At 47.0% G+C, this 10,795-nt stretch overlaps 1 long non-coding RNA gene across 1 annotated transcript; it reads right to left on the bottom strand.

Annotated features, from left to right (window-relative positions):
- Nucleotides 1-331: 331 nt before the first annotated feature.
- LOC117196475 (uncharacterized) lies at nt 332-5,902 on the bottom strand. The gene is made up of 2 exons (XR_004476666.2): nt 5,465-5,902; nt 332-602 (listed from the first exon to the last, which is right to left on the bottom strand). It is a non-coding gene; the product is annotated as an uncharacterized LOC117196475 (long non-coding RNA).
- Nucleotides 5,903-10,795: the final 4,893 nt, after the last annotated feature.

Raw genomic sequence — 10,795 nt, 5'->3', positions numbered from 1 at the left:
CGGCCTGGCCTCTGCAGTGGAGAGGACCGCACTCCACAAGGAAAGGCCCGTCCAAGCCTGTCTCCCCATCACTGAAACAACTGAATGCTTCCAGTTCCTCTGCATGTTCCTTCCAGAGGGCTCCTGGGACCACCATGGCACCCATCCCCACCCCAGCATAGGCCCTGGCCCAGGATGGCCTTCCATTTGGGATGTCTCCTCCCCCTTACTGTTGCCTTTAAAGCATCTGAGAAGGAGAAGTGGGTGTGGGTGGAGAGGAAATTTGGTGATGGGTTGTACCCAACCCACCTGGGTACAAAAGTACCACCGGGACAAAGTACCACAAACTGGGGGACTTAAACAACAGACATTTATTGTCTCACAGTTCTAGAGGCTAGAAGTCCAAGATCAAGGTGTCAGCAAGGCTGGTCCTGAGGGAGAATCTCTTCAGGCCTCTCTCTCAGCTTTGGGGGTTGCTGGCGATCTCTGGTGTTCCTGGGCTTGTAGATACATCACTCCGATCTCTGCCTCCATCTTCACATGGTGATTTCTGTGTCTTCACATCTTCTTTCTTCTGTGTGTGCCTGTCTCTGTGTCCAGATTTCCCCTTTTGATGAGGACACCTGTCACATTGGATTAGGACCCACACTTAGGACTTCATTTTAGCTTGATTATCTCTGTAAAGGCCTTATTTCCAAATAAGGTCACATTCACAGGTACTGAGGATTAGAATGCCAACATATTTTTTGGGGGGGACACATGTCAACCCATAACATGGGTATATGGGGGTTTGTTATACTCTGTTTATGTAGGGGGTGTATGCTCTCTACTTTTGTATACGTTTGAAATTTTCCATAATAAAATGTTAAATAAGCAAAACAAAACAAAACAACCCCCCCATCCCCTTTCAGCCCCTTTCTCAATTCAGCTTCATATCAAAATTCCTTCAGAGATGTCTCCTCCCACTGACTTGCCCCCTCTCTGCCCAGCTGTCTTGAACCTACTTCAAACAGGCTTTTTTTTAAAAAAAACATTTTACTTTATATTAGAGTATAGCTGATTAGCAACGTTGTGATAGTTTCAGGTGCACAGCAAAAGGACTCGGCCATACATATACATGTATCCATTCTCCCCCAAACTCCCCTCCCATCCAGGCTGCCACATAACATTGAGCAGAGTTCCCTGTGCTATACAGTAGGTCCTTGTTGGTTAACCGTTTTAAATATAGCAATGTAGGGACTTCCCTGGTGGCGCAGTGGTTAAGAATCCACCTGCTAATGCAGGGGACACGGGTTCGAGCCCTGGTCCAGGAAGATCCCACGTGCCGTGGAGCAACTAAGCCCATGCGCCACAACTACTGAGCCTGAGCGCTAGAGCCCGCGAGCCACAACTACTGAAGCCCGCATGCCACAACTACTGACGCCCGCGTGCCGCAACTACTGAAGCCCATGCGCCTAGAGCCCGTGCTGAGCAACAAGAGAAGCCACTGCAATGAGAAGCCCTTGCACTGCAATGAAGAGTAGCCCTCGCTCGCCACAACTAGAGAAAGCCCGCGCACAGCAATGAAGACCCAATGCAGCCAAAAATAAATAAAGCAGTGTATACACGTCAATCCCAAACTCCCTGACTATCCCTTCCCCTCTGGTAACCATAAGTTTGTTCTCTAAGTCTGTGAGTCAAACAGGGAATTTCTACCAGTATCTATCTGTCAGGGTCCAGGCAGGGGGCAAAAATCATACAAGTGATCTGAACAGGGAAAATTTCAATACAAAGAATTATTAACGAGGTAAAAGATGGTTAACTAGTGGGTGGAATAAAAGAGAAGGCGTAACTGAGGTAGCAACCCAGCAGAGGCGAGCACCTCTGGGGCTGAGGTAAACGTGAGTAAGGAAGGATTGGGAAGCTTAGGGCACGAGGCTCCACAAGGCTGAGGTTCAGATTTCTGACGTGAGGCCCCGGCTGGCACAAGAACACGGTACCCCCGTAAATGAAACAAAGGCGGAAGAATGCTGGGATGAGAATTACTGAATGTTTAAAAGTAAATTAATGACCAAAAACTATACACAACACGATACATAGGCATCTCTGGTTTTGGAGCCTGGTCACGGACATTTTGGGACAGGATGATAGCCGCCTGGGCCTCTACGGTGAAGTCCACGTGGTGTGAGCCTCCAGAAGGGCTTCCCGTTACCCATCCTGACAATGAACAAGTGCAAAGTGGGTGAGGGGCTGACCCAAACAGAGTCCTTCCACGAGGAAGAGGGGGTGTAGCCAAATGCACCAGAAACACGTTCTGGGTGTTTAAGTAAAACCATGTCATTCACGTCACATCCCAGCGACAGACTGCGTTACCTATAGACACTGGCTGTTACCCAGAAACACATGCCCCAAAGACCCCTGCACTTTCCAGGACTAAATGACACAGAGACCCTTGCTGCCACCCGGGCATTACCCATAGACCCTTGCTGCCGCCCGGGCATTACCCAGAGACCCTTGCTGCCTCCCGGGCATTACCCAGAGACCCTTGCTGCCACCTGGGCATTAGCCATAGACCCTTGAGTTGCCTAGGACTGCATAACCCACAGACCTTTGCTGTTGCCCAGGAAATACGATCCTGACAGGCAGTCAGAGATTCTCTCACTTTGGGCTTCTCTTTTTTTTCAAAGGTTACAATTAAGGGAACTGCATTCTAGGTTGTCCTTCCTTCCTTAAAATGTCGTTACAGCTTGGGCTCACGTATGGTCACACATATGGATAACTGCTTTACCTTTTTAATCACAAAATGAATAAATCCTTGTTATAAAAATCCACATAGTATGGATTATCTTTTATTAAATTATAAGAGGCAGGGGAAGAGAAGATAAGCAACCCAGTAGATCCCTAACACCTGATCATAGGGTAGACTAGAAAACGCAGAGAAAGCTCCTAGCCCGATGCATGGCACTCGGTCAGCATTCAATGATAACAGGCAATATCATTATCCTCAAGCCACAGGGGGGAGCTCGGGGAGAGGGACAGGAGTGAGGAGGGCTGACAGATTGTCAATGTAGTTATTGCCAGAGTCAGACAGAGGAGCCCAGGACCCAAATCTTCCCTGAGTTATGAAAGGAGCACAGAACAGGGAGCCCAACTGCATTTAGTTCTTCTGACTCCAAGTCATGTATGCAACACGTTTTCTTGCTGTAAAATGAAGCAGTGTGTGGTCTCCGTGTCTCCTAGTTCTAACGTGTTAGCACCCCCAGTCAGCTTCAGGGAACGTCCTTGCTCTGAATCCTGCATCCTGCCCGCCATGGTCTCTACAGTAAAAGGGGGTAGGTTCTTCCTAGTTGATTAAGCAACCAGAGCAACACAGACTAGAATTCTTCAACTCCTACCATATAACAGAATAAGTGGGGTTTTCTTTCTTTCTTTTTGCTCAATAACTGTGACAAGGGTCAACTCTGCCTACACTACATTATTTTATTTTTTAAAAGATATTTATTTGGCTGCATCAGGTCTTAGTTGCGGCACACGGGATCTTTCGTTGCAGCGCACAGGCTTCTCTCTAGTTGTGGCGTGAGGGCTCCAGAGTGCACAGGCTCAGTAGTCACAGCACGCGGGCTCAGTTGCCCCGCGGCATGTGGGACCTTAGTTCCCTGACCAGGGATCGAACCCGGGTCCCTAACCAGTTACTGGGGTGGGCAACCTGATCCAAGTTGGGCCAAGTTGTCCCTCAAATCTGGAATTGGGTTTGATATTCCAGCCTTACTCTAGGCCTGTCTTCAGAATGGAACACATTTTTAAAAAAAATTAGGAGCTGTAGTATGACCATCATCTATCCCTGCAACCTAAGCGGTGAGGAAAAAAAAGAAAATCAGATGTGCATAGAGCAGCAGAGAATGAAACAGGATGCCCTCAAGGCATGGAGGGGGTGCTGTGGTGTGCCAGCCAGATCCTCCGAGGGCCGGGGTGCCATTCCTCCAGCCATCGGCTGTGACAGCTCACAGCTGAGTTCTTCCCTGAGACTTGCCCTTTACTGAAGGGACCATGACCAAGGATATGACCTCCCTAGCGCAGTCCACCACCAACAACTGGTCCATGCAGGGGTACAAAGGGCTGGCCCCCTACCTTGATTCAGGACAACTCTGAAGGACCATCCCAGCTCCTGAGCTCCCTATGGAATTGGGTCAGGCTCCCAGCTGCATCGAAGTTCAACTTTTGTCCAGTGCAGCTTCTCTGATTTACTCAGAGGCTGCCCAATAAGCTGTCTGCATGCACGAATAAGAGACTCCAGCTTTGTTTCCCAGGGCGCCCAACCTAAGATAAGAGGCTTATAGTTGAAAGGGACTGGTGGTATAACTGATGGTTGCTATGACGATGCAGTAGTTCCTCCCAATAAGCATCTCCGCTTCCTTGCTGGCTCTAGTGTTGGGTCTTCCTAGATTAATGTTTACTAAATGGAACATAGTTTGAGGGAGATCAGGGTGGTAATCATTTCAGCCTCCAGCATAGCAGAGCAGGCCGGGGGAAAACTTTGCGAGGGAGGTAAAGTCTGGCCTTGGCACTTCATCCTTTTTCCGAACCTCCCTCACACAGCCCATCAGGTCCCCCCACCGTCCTAGGGCGGAGATGTGAGGTGCTTCACCCAGCCCAGCCGGCTTCTCTCTTTCAACAAGGACTGAGGGCCCACAAGGTGCGGGGCTCCTTCCCTTACCCATCTCGCCATCACAGTGCCCTGGACCAGCTCCCATCTCTGATCCCTGCAGTAGGCGACACACACGTGCATTAATTCCCACCAGCTGCATTTTTACCACGGTGCTTTCCCTTGGGTTCCTGTTCCTGGTCTCAAGGAATTTCCTCCTCTGGTGAGACAGCAGCTCAGTCCCCATTTAAAATCTGGAAAAGTCTCCAGGCTGAAGGCGGTATAGACGCTCAGAGGCCCTCAGATGGGCTCCAGAAAAAAATTTCATCCAAACCTCTCGTATTGCCACTGAGGAAACAGAAGTATTTTAACCAATCCTGCAGGTCGGGACAGGCGGGTGGGGAAATGCTTTTCCAACGACTGAGAGGTTCGTTTCAATTTGATTCTCTCACCACCCAGCACCAGACGCCTCCCGCCCTTTGGATGGTTTCCAGGCGTGAATTTGCTTCCAGGTGCGCAAGGGGCGCGGGGAAGGCGGGGCGCGGGCGGGTACCGTGGGGGAGGGGAGCGGGGGCGGGTGGGGGCCAGAGGAGCCGTTCTGGGGCCGGGGGCTGCCTGCGTGGCTGGGAGGTGGGGTGAAGGGGTGCAGGAGGGAGGGAGAGAGCGAGTGTGTGTTTGTGTGTGTGGTCCTCACCGCCCCCCCCACCCCCGTTCTCCTTCCTTCTAGAACCCCTTCGGGGGCGGGGCGAGTCTCCATCCCGGCCGCGACTTACGCGACACTTTTTTGGAGAAAGAGAGCTTCCTTAATTGAGGGCAGTGGGGTGACAGGCCGAATGGAAGGGGAGAGAGGCATTTCATCCTTACCGGGACATAGAGTTCGAAGAAGACCCGCCTCCTGCAGACCCGGAATTCGACCCCTCGAGAGCGGCTCGGGCCGCACCGGCACCCGGCCGGTGCGAGGACGCAGGTGGGCGCTGCGGGGTTTAGGGTGAGCGCGAGCAGAAAGGGGGAGACGCATGAGGGGGCGCTGGACGGTCCACGGAGGCCCCGGCCGCCGCGGGACGCCAAACACGCAGCGCCGCGCGGACCTCGGGCGGTGAGGACCTCGTGCGCGGGTCAACCCCCAGGAAGCCGTGCGGCGCTTCCCGGGCGGGACTGGAGCGTCCCCTGGCGGCCTCCCTCCTTATTGCAGCCCTTGCCCGCGTCCTCCCCGGGCGGACGCGGGGACCAGGGCAGGCGCCGCGAGAGCGTCCAGCAGCTTCCTACCAAGGCCTGTAGTCCCTTCGCGCTTAGGTTGCTACTGATCTGGCCTTAATTTAAAGAGAAAAGGGAGGAAGGGTCTTCCTTCCGACCCCTGTGTGAGAAAATGGAGAGGAATACACATACACTCCGGTGGGGTTCTCTAGACGTTTTTGGTTCAAGGACCACTTCGGGGTCAAAGATTCTAAAGCACATCTTCTGCTGCCGCCGTACAAAGTCTTAGGGCGCTTTTAATTGGACAGTCACTGAAAAGTTAGATTTGGCACTTGGGAATGGGGTTTCAGATATGTACAGAAAACAGAATAATGTTTTTACAAATTGTTGATTCGTTTGTGATTTGATTCTTTGAACGTTGCTTCTTAAACTGCCGGGAGGACCTTCGGGGTCAACTCAGAACCAGTATTGGAGAATACTTTTGATTCACCAGGCAGGAATTGTAAGGATCGTCAGTTTGTTTTAGGTTGAATTGATGGTACCAGGGACATTCTGGGACCTCGGAGTATTCTAGAACTGTGCCCACGTTGGGCTAGCGGTTGATAGAGTACGGTTTATCAAAGTAGTGTAAGACAGAAAGGGCTTCCGAATGTAACCGATTTAGTGATAAGACCCACCGTACCTGCATCATTTAGAAGAACATACTTATCGGTCCATCGATACAGGGCTAGAAAGAAATAGATTTCACCTTCTTCCTTGGTCTCATAACATTTATTTTTCCGAAGTTCTAACTTAAACACTTTCTGTTACACTTTTTTTTTTTTTTTTTGTTACACTTTTAGCACACCGTCTCTTGTTGCTTTTGGAAATGGAAGGCAATTTATCATTAACTTCTACATGATAAATTTCCAAATAATTGAAGACAATTATTAATTGTATGCGTTTCAACCTTCTTTCCTCCAGGTTAAATAATGAAAGTCTTTAACCTATCTTCACATCATGTATTTTCTGTCTCTTCTCTCTCTAGCTTTTTTCATCCATCTTCAAACATGAAACTGTACAATGATACATAATAATTATAATAATAATGCTCACAAAGAATATGTAAATTAAGCATCCCAAATGCCATCTTTATACATTGCATATATGTCTTCATATCCTTGGAGACAGTGGGAAACCAGCTCATATTGGAAGAATTCATAGTCCTAAGTTTTAGACCAAGTATATGTGGAAATAGCCACCCAACCACTCCCAGCACCCACGACGCTACCCCCTGCCTTCAGCTTGGAAATAGATTGGATATTGTTTATATAGCTGTTTCTCAAAACTGTTTTCAGGTCAAATAATATCTTCAGTTGAAATAAAACTCTGCTTTCCTCACTTGGGATTTTACTAAGACAATGAGGCAAATGCTGTGGGCTTTACCCAAGGGAGCTTTATGCTTTTTTTTGTTTTTTTGGAGCCTTATGCTTTAGATACATAGTTGGAGAGTAAAAGTTTATAACACCAAAAAAAAAAAAAAAAAAAAAAAAAGCCCTCATCTGTTTGGTTCATCCTGGGAGGTTTGTAGTTCATTACTAATTCATGGGGCAGCACACACCTACTCAGTGTCTAAATCTGCCTTGAGGTCTTTGTGTTATCCTTTGCCTCTTATCAATCGCTGTCTGTGGAGACAGCTCCAAAGAAGAATGTCTGGGCATCTACCCTTTGCCCCAGAAACTCCCAGTTGGAGGATCCTGAAAGCAAACATGAAAAAAAAAAAAAAGGTATTTAACCTAGCAAATGCCGCGCCGCCACCGCCGCCTCCCCCCATCCCTGCCCCGTTCTAGATGTTTCGTTGTCAAGGCACATATAAAACTTTCTTGATACTCTGGCACTTGTCACCCAAGAGTAGAATTTTGTCCTATGAAGTCAAAAAAAAAAAAGAAAGAAAATGTATCCATTCAGTTTACCATTATGGAAAGTGCCGGGTGGATAGGGAAGAAGGAGAGTATATAGCTTCCCTTGTCCATAGCATTTGATTATAAAACATTTGGTAGGAAAAGTATAAGAAACTGCTACCTGAACATCTAAAGTTGTAACTCTGGTCCCCAGCTCAGCACCCTGTTTGCTTTCGTCATCCATCCCCGTTTGCAGCTATTTTCTCTTTGTCTTTGGGCTGTTTTGCTGCTCGTCAGTTAGCTCCCCAGGGCAGTCAGCACCTCAGCATCAGTCCTCTGCCTGGCATAGCGGCAGAGCCCTCTCAGAAGCTGTGTTCAGGGTAGGACCAGGTCTCATTTGTTCTTCTGGCAGTCTCTGCACCCTGTGTTCCCTCTTCCACGGATCTCCTCCAATTCCCACAGGGAATGAGTCAGTAGTCTCCAGTCCACATGTAATCTACGTTATGCCATGTGTCCGAAATGTACTATATTTTTTGACAAGCCACCAAATCCTTTCCAAGAATGTTCTGAAATCGAGTACGAAGTGAGAAGTGGCAGTGCAAGAAGGGACAAACCTGATCTCGGCTGGGCTCTGCCGCGTACTAGATGGGTCACTCTGGACTGAACACAGTGTCCAGATCTGTGGTGGAGCACAATACTCCTTCCCTCGTTAGGAATGATGAGGCATGTGAAGATTAAGTGAGATCATAATGGCCAACATTTATTGAGCACTAGCTATGCCCAGCATGGGTCTTAGAACTTTGTGCAGTGAATCATTTAATCAATGAGATAATGCCAGTAGGGTGCCTGGCTTGGCATCCTACACAAAATAAATGGTAGATAAAAATAGCATGAAAAATTTATTCAGTGAGAAAAGAGACTATAGATAGAAAACTTCTTAATGCTTCTTTAGCCTATTGGAAATGCAATTTATGTACACAGTCAAAACTCCTCTGTTTTACTGTGTGAAAACTGACATATAAGGTTCAAAGGTTGCAATTTTAACTGCTTTTTAAGCTTCTTGGTGTGATGTATTTTAAGTTTAAGAATGTGTCAAGTTATTGTAAGCTGCATACATTTCATTTGAATGTTTATATTTTGGCATTACTGATTTAAAATGCATAAGTATTTTTAAAAATTGAGCTACATACTTAAAACTTATTGTAGGATTAAAGAAAAGACTTATATTTAATTTAACTTTATTTTTATATAAATAATTTTATAAAATATGTAATACTTAGCACAGTTTTGATATAGTATGTGCTCAATTGCAGCTTAGCTGTTATTATCCCTATTACTAGCTGGACCTCTGAAATAATAGTCAAAATAAAAATGTCCATGAGAGAAATAACTTATTTTTAAATATTCTTGAATATTCTTCAGGTACATTCTTTCGGCCGCCTGAGCTTTGTCAGGCAGACATTTTAAAGGGCTTGGGGTCCCCATCCTAGGGACAGCCTTGAGCTGCTGGAAACATGCTAGTGTTTGTTCAAGTCTCTTAGTGTGGGGAGGTGGCTGAAATTGATTGTACTAAAAGCTGCAGTTCTTACAGGCCAAGGTTGAGGTCTAGTGGAGAAGAGGACTCAGAGGAACCTGACTGAAGTTTGGTGGAGGACAATCTTTGTCACCTTCCGTAGCAACTGTGCAGAGCTGCCTCTGTCCTTTTGTGGATGATGGTCCCTATTGGTGGACAGTTGAGTACGGTGTGGTGAAGGTTTCATAAACCCAAGCTATTTTCAAGAAAACAAATATTAAATGGAAATTGGTTTTTCAAAAATGATTAATGCAGCATATAAAGAAATGGGATAATAATCAATCTGAGGTTGGGTTGTGTTTTGTTTTTTGTTTTTTTAAGAATCCTGAACTATTATCCCTTTCCTAGGACTAACCTTGTAAAAATGTGTGTGACGAACTGTTTATTACCTAAGATGCCATGGCCTGATGCTTGGGTTTCAATCCTGGTTCTGACACTGATGACCTACATGGTTGTGACATGTAAGTTATCAGTGCCAGATGACTCTGTGTCTCTTTGTCTGCATCTGTAAAATGGGATAATAATCTCATAGGGTTGTTGTGAAATTTAAGCTAATGAGTCCATGTAAAGCCCTTAATAACTGTTAACTAGTTTAATCCAACTTCTTCTCACCTCCCACACCCAGGCCTAGAGAAGTCTTGGGAAGGACCAAGGATGACTATGTGCTTTTGTACCTTTAGTGTACAATATCTGTCCTATTTCTGTATCTTAAAAAGTTCTCCAGCATTCACTGATGATTTCACAGGTACCTATTCCCTAAACCCCTTGCTGATCCCACTGACTTGCCATTAGCATCCTATGTGTATTTTCCATTATAGAATTAACTTTAGCTCTCCATTCATTACAGTTTGGGGTTCTTGTCTAATCTTGGCTACTCATCTTTTGACCCCCACCAACTCAGTAAACCTTTAAGCATTTGCTGAGGGTCTCACCTCATGTGGGATACACAAGCGGGGTGAGATGAAGTTTTCTTTCACAGAGAATATACAGTTCCATTATGGCTGCTAGCTTTCCAAGCTCTATCAAGTGCCAAAAGGTCTAGCAGAGGTAATTGCTTTGTTTTTAATACATGTCCTGGAAACCTAGAGGAGTCAGAATCTTCAGGGAAGGAGGAGTGGGCTTGAGGTAAGTCTTCAAGGATGCTTAGAGTTTGATAGGTGGCCTTGGCAGGAGACAGGTGCCTGGGGAGACTGGAGAGCCAGCCTTGCCTGTGGGGAGAGAATTCCGATTTGGGGTTGGATGGGTAGGGCGGGACCAAATTATGGTGGACTTTGGAAACTGATCATGTCTTTAGATGTGATAAGAGAGGAAATGGAGAGGCCCTGTGTATCTTTTCTTTTTTAAATTAATTAATTAATTAATTTTTGGCTGCGTTGGGTCTTCGTTGCTGCGTGTGGGCTTTCTCTAGTTGCGGAGAGCGGGGGCTACTCTTCGTTGCGGTGCGCGGGCTTCTCACTGCGGTGGCTTCTCTTGTTGCGGAGTGCGGGCTCTAGGCGTGCGGGCTTCAGTAGTTGTGGTGCGCGGGCTCAGTTGCTCCGTGGCATGTGG

Source organism: Orcinus orca, chromosome 11 (assembly GCF_937001465.1).
Source record: "Orcinus orca chromosome 11, mOrcOrc1.1, whole genome shotgun sequence".
Classification (NCBI taxonomy): domain Eukaryota; kingdom Metazoa; phylum Chordata; class Mammalia; order Artiodactyla; family Delphinidae; genus Orcinus; species Orcinus orca.
This window is presented reverse-complemented; position numbering and strand designations above follow the sequence as displayed.